Below are 14729 nucleotides of genomic sequence, written 5' to 3'. Positions count from 1 at the left end.
TGATGAATCTCCTATAATAGCCAGCCAACCCTAGGAAACTCCTGATCTTGGCGGGGGATCTTGGCACCTCCCAAATCATCACTGCCCCAATCTTGGCCGGATCAACCAATATCCCATTCTGGTTAACGAGGTGCCCAAGGAACTGGACCTCTCGTAACTAGAAATCACACTTGGAGAATTTGGCGTAAAGCCTCTCCGTTCTCAAAACTCCAAGGATCTCCCTCAAATACTCCTCATGCTGCTCTCTGGATTTCGAATACACCAATATATCGTTGATGAACACGATCACCGAGCGGTCCAACATCGGCCTGCACACTCTATTCATGAGATCCATGAACACCGCCGGTGCATTGGTGAGCCCGAAAGGCATCACCACGAACTCGTAATGCCCATAATGAGTCCTGAACGCTGTCTTCTGGATATCCTCATCTCGCACCCTCACCTGATGATATCCAAACCTCAAATCGATCTTGGAGAACCAAGATGCTCCCTGCAACTAATCGAACAAATCGTTGATCCTCTGCAACGGGTAACGGTTCTTGACCGTCAACTTGTTCAACTCCCGGTAATCAATGCACATCCGGTGTGAACCATCCTTTTTCTTGACAAAGAGGATAGGCGCTCCCCACGGTGAACTACTCGGCCGAATAAACCCCTTCTCCAGCAGCTCCTGAAGCTATGAGGATAACTCCTGCATCTCTGGAGGTGCAAGGTGATAGGGCGCCTTGGCGATAGCTTCTACCCCCGGTACCAAATCGATACGAAACTCCACCTGCCTCTCAGGAGGCACACCCGACAACTCCTCCAGGAAAACATCCGGGAACTCTCGCACTATCGGAACCTCATCAACTGACCTCGGCCTCCCTGAATCAACCCTCGTATCCATCACATATGCCACAAACCCACTACAGCACTGCTGTAGACTCTGTCTCGCTCTAGCGGCCGAACAAAATGCTGAACCTGAACGTGTACCCTCACCGTACACCGTAAGAACTCCCCCACTAGGGTCTCGTATAGTCACCAGTTGTCGCTCGCAGTCGATAACCGCTCCAAATTTGCTCAACCAGTCCATGCCCACGATGACACAGACATCTCCCATTGCAATAGGAACTAAATCGATCGGAAACTCAACGCCGAAAATCTCGAGTACACACCCTCGGATCACCTGGTGGCATACACTTCCCTCTCGTCAGCTATGGAAACTCTCAGAGGTCGACTCAACGCCTCTCGGCTAATACTGATGTGCTAACTAAAAGCCAAAGATACAAAAGACCGACTCGCACCCGAGTCAAATAACACCAAGGCAGGTACAGAACTCACAAGAAAAGTACCTACGCATAACATAATATAAACACAATATCTCAAACATAAAAATAAATATATGAAAGAATACATACCAGGCATGACATTGGGCGCTGCACATACCTCCTCCGCAGTCAACTGGAAGGCTCTCCCTCGTGCCTTTGGTGCCTCGGCCTTCATTGGCCGACTGTCTGTAGCTCTCACGGCAGCAGGGGCGGATCCCTGATATGCTCCCTGAGCTATCCCTTGCAACTGTTGACACTCTGCCTTCCGGTGTCCAGCCCGGTTGCAGTGAAAACATACTGCAAACCCCTTGGGGCAATCCTTGGCCATATGCCCCTCCTTGCCACATTTGTAGCAAGACCCCGCTCTACACACCCCATCGTGGCTCTTGCCGCACTTGCCACAAGTGCGCCCCCCTGACTCCCAGATCTCGAATCAGCGAGCTTGGCCCGCTTGGCTACCGACCGAGATTGCACCGGTCGCCGATCTCTCCCCTGAGACTCAGCCTCCTCCCTAGCCTGGGTCTCCAGCTCTATCTCCCTCTTCCGAGCATTTGTCTGAAGCTCATCAAATGTCCGGTACGTCGAGTTTGCCACGAACTCTCGTATATCCCTCCTCAAAATGCTCAGATATCGGCTCATACGTGCCCACTCGGAGGACACGTGCTCTGGGCAAAACATTGCCCACTCATGGAACATCCTCGTAATCACTGTAACAGACTCAATACCCTGCTTGAGGGTCAGAAACTCCTGGGCCAAACGCTCCCTCTCCACATGGGGAACGTACTCATCTTGGAACATAGCAGTGAACCTCTCCCAGGTCACTGCAGCAAGCTCAGCAGGTGAATAATGCATCGTTACAAACTTCCACCAGTCCTTTGCTCCCAAGCGAAGCTGGTTCAATGCGAACCGGACTCTCAAATGCTCTGGAGACGAGCAAGTAAAGAAACACCCCTCGATGTCTGAAATCCACCTCATCGCTGCAATCGGGTCCTGGGTCCCATCCAACTCTGGTGGTTTTGTGTTGCTGAACTCCCGGAACAGCAACGCATCACCACCCTGTGGCCTAGTCGCAGCTATAGCTGCAGTGGCCGCAGCAACCGCAGCCTCAGAAAGAGCAGCATATTTCTCGTCAAATGTCTCTATCAGTGTGGTCTTGATAGACCCGAACATCTCTGGTATCTCTGCCCTGATGGCCGCAGCCACCTCCTCATGAATGATCCTACGGATCTCCTCATCACTAGTACTGCTGCTCCCTGGTGTGTAGCGTGTCCCAACCATGATCTCCCTCTGAAATACAACATAATAATATTAGGGACTCGCTCGAGTATATCCACACTCGATGACTCCACCCTACTTGTTCCTTAGTACTCTAAGGATTCTTACTTGGACTGCGCACTGACCCGGTGTCTTCAGTAGTACGGGCCCAATACTACCGTCCACACCGCATCAGCATTCATCCCAAGTCCTCCTCCCAGAGTCCCAAATCCCAAGTACCCTACTCTCTTTAATCATATGCTACTCACTAGTAGATCTCTCATAAGCTCCTTGCTGCTATCTAAACACTCTCAAGCATCCCTAGTAACAAAACTCCTAGACTAGGGCATCACATATCAAGCCACTCTAGTCCTATTAAGAATACCTAGTCTACTCTAACATGCATAACATAACTCATCATATATCATAACATAATATATCTCATAACACTTATTGCAAGGGTATTTTGGGAAATCACCGTTTGGGCGTTGGTTGATCGTACACACAGCTCTGCTCTTTTTGTCTCAAAAATCTTTTTACTCTTCTAAAATTGTTTTGTTATCAAAAATTTTCTCAAATCCTCGGTTTGAGTTCAGATACGCCCGAAGATGCATCCGAATCCCTCAAACCAAGGCTCTGATACCAACTTGTAACACCGTAAGAATTAAAACAATTTTTTTTTTAATTTTCAAAGCACATTTTCATTCACAAATTATTAATAAAATCTCATTGTATCATATCTATGTTCCACAAAACATTTTCCAAGATCGAAATACATAAAAACTCTAGGTGTGTGTACGAATCATGCCGACGCCTTCCCACGCTCCTCACTAGTACCTGAAACACATAACACAAAACACTGTAAGCACAAAGCATAGTAAGTTCCCCAAAATACCACTCTAACACATATTAGCCACTCAAGGCTATAACACTGCTGACCCTCTGGTCAGTGTGTCTCAGTGGGACCCTCCAGTCCCAACTCTCTGTGGGCCCTCTAGCCCTAACTATATGGACCCACTGGTCCTATCTCTAGAAACTCTGAATCATGCATATCACATATCACAATAATACTAAATAGCATACAGATACACTGGCACATGACTCAACAGTACACTAGCACATAACTCTGCTACCACACTAGGTAGAGTATACTGAGAAGACTCACCTCAGATGTCTCGGTAAATCTCTGACTCGGTAGAAATATGATCTAGCCTCCGCCTAATCACATAAAGTAAATACTCTCATAAATATAACTCTCGAAACTAGACTCAACCCTCTCTTGGCACCCTCAGAAGGGTAAAAGACCATTTTACCCCTCACTTGACACAAAGACCCCATTGTTGACCAAACCCTCAAAGTCAACAAAGTCAACGGTCAACTTTGACCCGCCTCGCCGAGTGCACTTGGGCAACTCGGCGAGTCTACGCGTGTCCACTATCCCTCTAGTCTCGCATGACACGTCGAGTCTTTACCCTGCTCGACGGGTTACACCTGGCATGAATCGCGGGGCCACCCTGACTCAACTCGTCGAGTCCCATTATGAACTCGGCGAGTTCCGCCTTGAACTCCAGTCCTCTATTTCCCTCTAACTTATCGATTCATTCCCCCAACTCGACAAGATACTCACTGAGTGAACCATGGGAAAACCCTAGCCCTACTCGTCGAGTATGTTCTTGGGATTCGGCGAGTTCATGCAATGCTCAAGCTCAAATGACCTCCTGAGGTAAGATCCGTTCCTCTAATCCATAGATCTGGCCTCCTTAAGCAATATAAACACGTAAAGTCTGGATCTTGATGCCCATGCAAAGACCCAATGGCTCTATTTGAAGAAATGGCCTCAATATGTCACCCTAAGCTCATATTACCCAATGTCACCCCATAAAGATCAAGGAGTTAAGGTCTCTGGACCTCTTTGGATCCAAATCCGAAGCCTCAACACAAGAAGGGACAAATTGCACCACCATTCACACTCTAAATGGGCTAGAAACCCTAAATCTCAAGGATTAACACCCAAAACTGAAGAAGGATCGAAAATATACCTCAATATGAAGTTCTTAGGGTCGGAAATCCACAGAATAGCACCCTCTTCAGCTCCTTCTTGCCTTGGTCACCTTCTTCTTGCAAAAACACCCATACAAGGATCAAAATGGCCTCTCCTTCCTCACAAACGCTCTAGATCGCTTTGGGTTTCACTCAGGGGGTCTGGTAGCCGCACTTAGTGGCTATAAGCCCCTTTAAATAGGTCTCAAACCCCGAGGATTTAGGGTTTCATTAAACAGCGTGGACTCGCCGAGTCCACTAGTCGACTCGTCGAGTCCGGTCATTAAACCGGATAGAAATCCGCAATCCTACTCGGCGAGTCTAAGCGTCAACTCGCCGAGTCCTTCCAAAATCTCCAAAATAAATGAATAAATAATGTACCTGGAAATCCGGATGTTACAGTATATGTCTTGTATTATGGTCTTTGGATTCTTGAGTCAAGACGACTGCACCCACGTTATCACAAAAGATCTCCAAAGGCTCTTTGATGCTTAGTATAAATCCGAGATCACCAATGAAGTTCTTTAACCATGTAGCTTCCTTTTCTGCTACAACACTATCTGCAGTTGGTAGTCATAAAGGGTATGTTTATGTATGATAGGACAAATAGACAAAAAGTATGTAGTCAAGGTTTATTTGTTTCTTCTACCTTTATAAGAGAAGCAACATCCTTGGGACATTCGACGACTTGGTACTGACATCTAATGTATATGGCCATGTCTTGACTAAATTGATTCGTTTGATTTAGAAGTCAGAAGTGATCGTCAAAAATCTTTGTCCGGAAACATAATTTTGAACACTAAGATTGACCCATTATTGATTCTGAAGTTCATATGAATATCTAGAACAAAGGAATGATTGATCATTTATCTAAGGGATGAACTTTGATTATGATCAGAGTTTGGCAGTTGCATTAGATGAGTAACTCTCTGTTAGTTATTTGAGAAGTATTAAAAACTTAAAAAGTTAATGACTTGTTCACGTAAGAGACTGTATGAAATGGTGTCCAAAGTCATTAACTAGCGGGAAATATTTCTAAATAATAACACAAACCTTTTGGGTTGGCCTCATGACATAATTGGCAATAAAGAATTGGAGAAAAATAAGTTGTTAATTTATTAAGTAATTAAAAAATTAATTGGAAAGTATATTGGTAATTAAATAAATAGTTTTAATTAATTAAAAGGGTAGAATATTAATTAAATCCTTGGGATTAATTGGAATATTCTATAACCCTCTTGAAAGAATGATAGGGATGATTTTATGATAAAGGATTAGGATAAAGCAGGTTTTTGAAAAGAATAATGATTATCCTTATGAATTTGACTGGCCTAAGGATTTACCTGGAGCCTATAAATATGATGCTTGGGATCAAATCCAAGGGATTCCTAAGAGCCTAATTTTGTTCTCATCTCCATCTCTTTCTTCTTCATAAGTCAAAAAAATTATATCCATTATCTTGGGATATAGAAATTTTGATTTAACCCTCAATAGGGTTTTCCTTGTCTGCTTCTTGGAGTTTTGGGTCTAACTACATTAGAGGAATTCTACCTTGGGTCTTTCATCCATTGCAAAGTTTGTCAATTATAAGGTCTAAATCAAGAGATCAAGAGATATACAATCTATACTTCTTTTAGTTTGATTTGAAAGTACGTTGCTAAAACTAGTAAAACCTAGATCTTAGTGTAACATCTGGTTTGGAGGTATGTTTTATTGATAGCCACGACGTGGCGAGCCATTTTCTGGTCACGAGTCTTTTTGGCTCGCCATGACGTATCTAGGAAGGCTAATATGTGCCACTAGAAGTTAGGGCATGTATTTCTTCGTCTTCTTTGTCGGCTCTGGCGTTGAGGTTTGGAGGCGGTGGATGCGGATGAGCGACGGAGACGGAGGCATGGATGGAAGGGATATATCATAGAACAAAATAGAGAGTCGAGGGGGAGAGAAGAGAGTCGAATGAGTGTTTTGAGTGTTCTTCAAAAAATCCCTAGAAACTATCCCTACAATTTGTGATAAGAAACGCACGTTTGAGTAAAAATTATAAAGAGACGTTTGTAGAGGACACACATTTAAGATAAAAGCGGCCTCCATGTTTGTAATTTTTTTTGTTAGACACTAATTTAGGGCATGCACAAATGCATGTCCTCTATCCTTGAAATTTTGGAAAGCCGACATATATTTTAGGGCACGCAAAAATGTGTATCGTAAATCAGTGCGTGTCATTGTTCGCGCGTCATTAAAGGGTTGTTTTCTAGCAGTGGTATTTTCCTTGTAAGTAAAATCATACTTATAAATGAGTTTGTAAAAAGTCTTTATAGAAAATTTGAAAACCATAAGGTGTCCTTCCATAAGTAAAACCGTACTTATATATATATATATATATATATATATATATATATATATATATATATATATATATATATATATATATATATATATATAAGTTTGAAATATTACAAAGGTGGCAATATCACACACACACACACACACATATATATATATATATATATATATATATATATATATATATATGTGTGTGTGTGTGTGTGTGTGTGTGTTTGAAGGACAAAAACAGGAAAATTAATCTAGAATGACGATTTTGTCATTGTTTTTGAAAAATTCTAGAAAAATACTCGGGAGTCGAAATTAAGATTTGTAAACTCTCAAGCTTTAGAAATTGAGTCTACTTTGTCCCTAATTTTCACCCTGACCTGATACGAGCCTTATCTAAGTTGACCATTTTTACAAACTGGTGAAAAAAGGGCTACAATGATATGCAGTTTTGCAAAGATCATAATAAATTGTATAAAGATCGTACGAACGTGTACGAGTAGTCCATGAAAAGGTATTGATCTGAAATACCTGCATACAATACAGTTTTGCAAACCATAGGGTTTATGATGGGCAAAATAGGCCTTGAACGAGCCACAATTTTTCACTTAAAACGATAACATTTTGTAGTATGTTTTCAAGAGAGTTTTTGCATAAATGAAATATGTGAGGACATGTATTCCCCCCCTCCCACCCCACCCAAATATATATATATATATATATATATATATATATATATATATATATATATATATATATATATATATATATATATATATATAAGCTTTAAAAAGGGGCCGTAAACACTCACCTTTGATATGTGAACTTGGTTTAGTCTCGAGAATGTGATTGTTTCCGGGAAGCACCTCGAGAAAACACGAACTAGCAACGACTTAAACCTGAGTTGTTTTGGACTATAAATAACCCATGAAATAACAATAAAAAATTTGAGATTTAGACTTGGAAACCATAGAAAATGTAAAGCACAAGGTGGAAGGTGGTGGTGGTCGAAGGAGGGGCTTAAAGAGGTGGTTCACGGTGGTTGGTAGCCACCTTCGGTGGTGGTTTTAAACCGAGAAATAGAAGGAGGAAGAGCGGGAGAGTGAGAGATGTTTGGGTGTGAAATTGGTGTTGAATTGAGGAAAAAGTAAGCTTTATTTATAGCCCATGGAAGTCTCATGCAACCATGCAAGACCATGCTTGTTTAGCTAGTCAATTACACCAACACCACCATGATTGGTACTCTTGACCAAATATGCATTTAGCCTAAAGGACAAGGTAAGGTGATGAAGGAGGGTTTCTTGAACGTGATTATATACAAGAAAAAGGAGTTGGGTGATTTTTGGTCACTTATGCAAGGATGGTAGGGCCTAGTGATGTCATCATTCTAAAAAATGTCCTAAAACCTTCCTAAATTTGCGTACCAAAATCCCGATGTCTAATATTTTTTTTCAAAAGTGGCAAATGATAGAGCCGAGTTCAAGGATTCCAAAAAATCTGTATGGATTGATTTTTCGAGCTGTAGAACTTCGGGAAATCACATTTAAAGATTCACGTTTAATTGACCCAAAACGTCCAATTTTTTGACTTTTACAAATATTTTACTAAAAATATTTCGAGCATGTAATTAAATAATATACCATAACTTGAGTCAAAAAACGTTGTCGAAATTTCCATCTGAGGTGTGCAAGTGCCTCAACGGTTAAAAATGATTTATGCAGTTTAAAGAAAATTAGTATTATACTGGTTTGTTTTCTTATAATGGTAGTATCTTTTGCATACGAACTCCATTTTGGATGTTTTTTATATTTCCAGACTCAGGAGAACATGTACTATGAGACTAGAGTGTTTTCTTTGTTCACAACTGCTTAATATGAATTTTTAGTTTTTCATACGTATTAACTATGGTTACAGTTTGTGTTGCATGTTTCATTTGAGATTTCCCACAACTGGAAGTAAGATATTATATGATATCTTATTTTAGTTGTAGACACTAGATATTTTTCAAAATATGTGTTAAAGCTCAATAGGCCAGGTTACAAAGAGGTTCACGATGAATTGACTGTCTACAGTTCTAGACCTAAATTCCAGGATGTCACACAAACTTTATTGCAATGTCTAAAATACCTTGGTCAATCAACCAAAACTCATGACAATCTTAAATCACTCACTCACTTCCTAGAGTGTGAACGACTGTGGAGATTAAAATATAATTAAACATTCTAGAAGTAGAAATAGTTGGAATTAATTATTAATCAGAATTAATATGGAACTAATTTGGGATTAGTTGGAATTAATTAAAGGTGTAAGTGCTGAATTTTAATTATTTAATAATTGAGCAAGGAAGGGAATTCTAGACCCCTCCATGGTATGGACGGTTTTGGGAAGGATTTTAAGGTTTCTGGAAGCCTCCTGGTAGTTGATAAGGATAATTGTCTTTAATCAAACCAAGGTTTATTCTAAAGATCCACTAGCTATAAATATGACCCCTTGGCATCATAATTTTGTGGCTTTTACCTCACACGAGGTAAAATACAAATTTCTAATCATCTCTCCTCCCTCCTTTCGATTTCTAGGGTTCTAAGGTATTGGGTGTGAGTCATTAGAGGCGTTCACATTATTGGCGCTTGTTTTCCATGGGATATTAAAGATCAAAGGAGTTAGTATATTCAATTATACTAAAAGGTATGTTACTAATCTGATTTCTTCTTTCATATTAGTAGGTTAGATCAGTTTATTCATAATATGTTGCTATAATAAGAAAATGAGATAGATCTCTAGCTTGCATGTACCCACAACTAGTGCGTTATTTTTTTGTTTTATGTAACAAAGAAATCCCATCTTTCCACATATCTTCTTATTTTCTTCTACACTTCTCGTTAGAGTATTTCTTCACAAAATGGTGTTTGAAAGTCGATCTAATGGTTTAAACTCAATTACAAGTTAACAAAAAAAGGGCATAGTCACCTTTTCATGATATGTTATTGTGGTTTAGAAGCTTGATTCGTACAAGTAAATGACCCTTACAAGGTCGATCTAGTGGTTCAAACTCACTATGCATCTCTTGGATCGACCGTGTATAGATCTTCATTTACTTTTTGTACATATCGAGCTTCTAAACCACAATATCATCTCCTAAATGGTGGGTATGCATTTTGGCTGACTTTAAAGCGAGTATGAACCATTGGATCGACCTTTAGACACCACTTGTGAAGAAATACTCTAACAGAAGAAGAGAAGAAGAGCAATGTTTTAAAAACCGGTTTGAATCGGCTGGTTGAACCGGTTGGACCGGGAACCGGGGAAGGGAGCGGTTCAACTATCACCGGTTTTATGTCTATTTCTGAACCGGATCGAACCGGCCGGTTTTTACAAAAATCCGGTTGAACCGATTCAATTAAACCGGTTAAACCTATTAAATTGAATAAAAATACATGAATATGAAACCGTTTGCATAATAAACTTTAGTATTTTTTTCACATTTATTAAAAACTTTCTTAATAAAAACACATGATAAATGTTATGTAGTTTTTTTGATGCGTTTATATTCATCTATGACTTTATTTTCTTTTTAATGCATGTAGATTGATGTAAAACTTACGGTTATAAGTTATTTTAATGTATTTAGATTGATCTACAACTTGTTTTCATATGTATTTTAATGTTTGCACTTGTGGACATCAAATTATGTATTTGTGTAGTACTTATGTGTAGGAAAATACGAAAAAAGATAAAAATTATAAAAACGGTTTATTCAGCGGTTGAACCGGAAACCGTTCATCATACCGGTTCAACTAAAAAACCGGTTTTTAAAACATTGAATAAGAGAAGAATATATGTGAAATTGGGTTTGATGCAAACCCTATATTTGAAACTCAGTCTTGCCGCATAAGATCCGACGTAGCTTCCACATCATAATATATCATATCATTTATTTGGTAACTTGTTAGATTGATGGTAATCGGTCCATTGGTTGACATTACAACAAAATTATAAATGTGATAACATAACTGGGGAAATACAAAAGATGATGTCAAAATCGAAATTTTTGTAAACTTAGTGACTTTATTGCAATTTAAGAAAAGTGGTTGGCGGGAGAATATGGAGAACCGATCATTTGATTGATATTGTAACAAAATTGTAAATATAATAAATTAATTCAGAGAAAAAAATGATGTCAAAATCGAACTCTTCGGTTAACTTAATGATTTTATTGCAATTTGCCTATTTTTATATGTACAATTTTTTAGATAAATGAAATGGATGTTAATTTTTTGCTTCAAAAATAAATCATTTATATTAAACATATTAATTTGGCCTTTTAATATATTAAACTTCTGCATTATTTTATTTTAGTACCTAACTCTTTACCTTTTAACATAATTTATATAATTTATTACTTTACATAATATAGTATTATGTTATTATATGTAAAACATTATCATTTTAATATCACAACCGTTTGAAATACCGATAATATATATATAACTTGTTAATTTAACATAACACTAAAGGAAACTGAAATCAAAATGTAACTTAAACTTTAAAAGCACAAAATCTTTTTTTTTTTTCCAAATTATAAACCTAAATTGTCATGCTATGTTAACTCAAAGAAGCACCAAAAATTATTTATGTTATTTTCTAATTATAAACATTTCTAAATAAATAAATTAAAAAAAATTGGCAATAAAAGTAATTAAAACTTAAAAATAACATTAAATTAATAGTTATATTTGCTATTTTAACAATAATAATAATTAAAACGTAAAAATAACATTATAATATTTTATATTAATTTAATATAAAAATTACTATTTTAAGATAATACATTTAAACGTAACTATATATATATATATATATATATATATATATATATATATATATATATATATATATATATATATATATATATATATATATATATATATATATATATATATATATATAATATAATATGGTTTTGCTTTTTAGACTTCCTCCATAACAACTAGATATGTTGCCCATACTCTGCATGGGTCGTGTGCGTCTGATTTGAGTGTTGTTTTTGTTAAAAGATGCAGGTGAGATAACTCGACCCCTAATTTTCACAGACGGAGACGGATAGATAGAGGAAAGGAAAAAACAAAAAAAATAAATATGCGGACCAATATATAAAAAATATACCAAAAGAAGAAAATGAGAGCCGATAGAAAGTGCAACGGACATGAAAAAACAATAAAAGTTAAATATGAGGACAAACCCGGACTTTGCCCCGGGCCGTTTTTTGTGTTTTTTATAAAAAAAATATAAAAGTTTAGACTGTAAGGACCAAAAATGTCAAAATGAATAAAAAATTAAAGGGTTGAATCTAGAAAGTTTTTAGAAAAGTGGCCAAAGTTGTCAATTCCTTAAAGTTTTGTGGCTAAACTTTGAATGTTAAAAGGTTTCTAAAAAATATAAAAATTTTGATTGGAAGGACAAAAGGTGTCAAAATGACTAAAGAATAGAGGACAAAATTGACAAAAAAACATGTATATATAAAGGAAGGACCATTTTTGTCAAATCCTTAGTAAAGTTAAAATAAGACTAGGGGTGAGCATTTGGACCGGCCCGGACCGAACCGGACCGGACCGGCTCTTGGACCGGACCGGTTATGGAGAATTTTGTGGACCATGGACCGGACCGGATGAGTCGTGTCCGTGTCCGTGTCCGTGTACAGGTCCGGGTTTTCCAGTTTTTGGACCCGTTTGGACCGGTACAACTTTAATTGCTTAGAGTATAATAAGTAATCTACATTGATGTATAATATTATAACTTGCAAAATTAATATGTTTCCGTTTCACGCCTAACTAATCTACATTGATGTATAATATTATAACTTGCAATTTCCAAAAATTAATTTTCCAAATAAAAGCAACTAACATATAAATCAAGTTCACCAACAAAAGTTAAACAATTTTAAGACAAACATACAAAAGTATTACCGTAACAACAAAAATCATAGTTTAAACTTTAAAATCAATCAAACTAACAAATTTCATAAACTCATAATCTAATCTTTCATTGACCTCTTCCCCATATCATTGTCATTCATATGTAACATATTTAAAGTTTGTGCAATCTCTACATAAACACACATGAAAATGCTGTTAGTATTTAATAAAAAGTAATAATTGTATAAAAAAAGAATAAAGATTGTAATTTTTTTACCCAAAGCTATATCATCAACGTTGTCAACTATCGGATTTGTAAACTTTATCACCCAATATTGGGTGCATAACAAAGCTTCAACTATCAATGTCGATAAACTAGTTTGATACTCACTTACAACTCTACCACAAATGCTAAACACGGACTACGAATTATAGTATAAAATAATACTAAAAAGCTGAAATATTTTAGCTTTGATAGCTCTACATTGAAGGATTGTAACTCAATGAATATAATACCAAAATAAACAAAATTATAGTCTAAATTCATCTACAAATTGTAAACTAAATTTTGGAAAAAACCGTAGGTCAATCCGACTTAAAACGAATGAGTTATGGGTGTTTAAAAAACATCACAGATTATAAAATCTTGCTAAAAAGCTGAATTTTTTCAGCTTTGATAGCTCTACTTTGAAGGATTGTAACTCAGTGAATATAATACCAAAATAAACAAAATTATAGTCTAAACTCATCTACAAACTGTAAACTAAATGTTGGAAAAAATCGAAGGTCAATCCGACTTAAAACGAATGAGTTATGGGTGTTTAAAAAACGTCACAACTTACAAAATGTTGCTGAAAAACTGAATTTTTTCAGCTTTGATAGCTCTACTTTGAAGGCTTGTAACATGGTAAATATAATACCAAAATAAACAAAATTATAGTCTAAATTCATCTACAAACTGTAAACTAAATGTTGGAAAAAACCGCATGTCAATCCGACTTAAAACGAATGAGTTATGTATGTTTAAAAAACGTCACAAAAATCTTAATCATGTCCAACCGGTTCTAAACCCGGTAAAAACCGGACCGACGAGAAATCTTAGAACCGAAAACCGGCCCGGGGGTCCATAAAAACGGTCTGGTCCGGTCCGGTTCACCGGTCCGGTCCGGTCCACCGGTCCAAATGCTCACCCCTAAATAAGACACATATATAAAAAATGACCATTTTTGCCAAATCCTTAGCAAAGTTACTGTAGCTAAGGTATGATAATTTTAATATATATATATATATATATATATATATATATATATATATATATATATATATATATATATATGGTTTTTAGATTTTTGTCAAGTTTCGTATATTGATAGATTTGGTTTATAGGTAGAAAATAAATTATAAAAGATGTCTCTATAATTTATAGAAAATATATCTTCAATTTTTTTATGTTTGGGTTTTATATTTTGACCATAATACTTTCATATGTTGGCATGTTTGATCTATGTGTAGAAAAATATATTACAAAAATTATCCATGTAATTTACAAAAAAAATATCCATCTGCATTTTTTTATATAAATAATCCATATGTTTAAATATATATATATATATATATATATATATATATATATATATATAATTGAGGAAAAATAAAAGGTTGAGAATGGGGGAATCATTCTCAGCCAATCATTTTATATATGTAAAACACATTTAGATTAAGTCATTAAAGACACGCTGTTTTTCTGAATCGTTCATTCGTTCTTCATCAACAACATCTGTTATTCATTTATTTGGATCGTTCCTCTGTTCTTCATCAACATCATATCTTCTCCATCAACATCATCTGTTCTTCATCAACGTCATCTGTTCTTCATCAAAAAAAC

Source organism: Lactuca serriola, chromosome 9 (genome assembly GCF_051521515.1).
Source record: "Lactuca serriola cultivar US96UC23 chromosome 9, Lser_US96UC23_V15, whole genome shotgun sequence".
Classification (NCBI taxonomy): domain Eukaryota; kingdom Viridiplantae; phylum Streptophyta; class Magnoliopsida; order Asterales; family Asteraceae; genus Lactuca; species Lactuca serriola.
Note: the sequence above shows the minus strand (reverse complement) of the source record.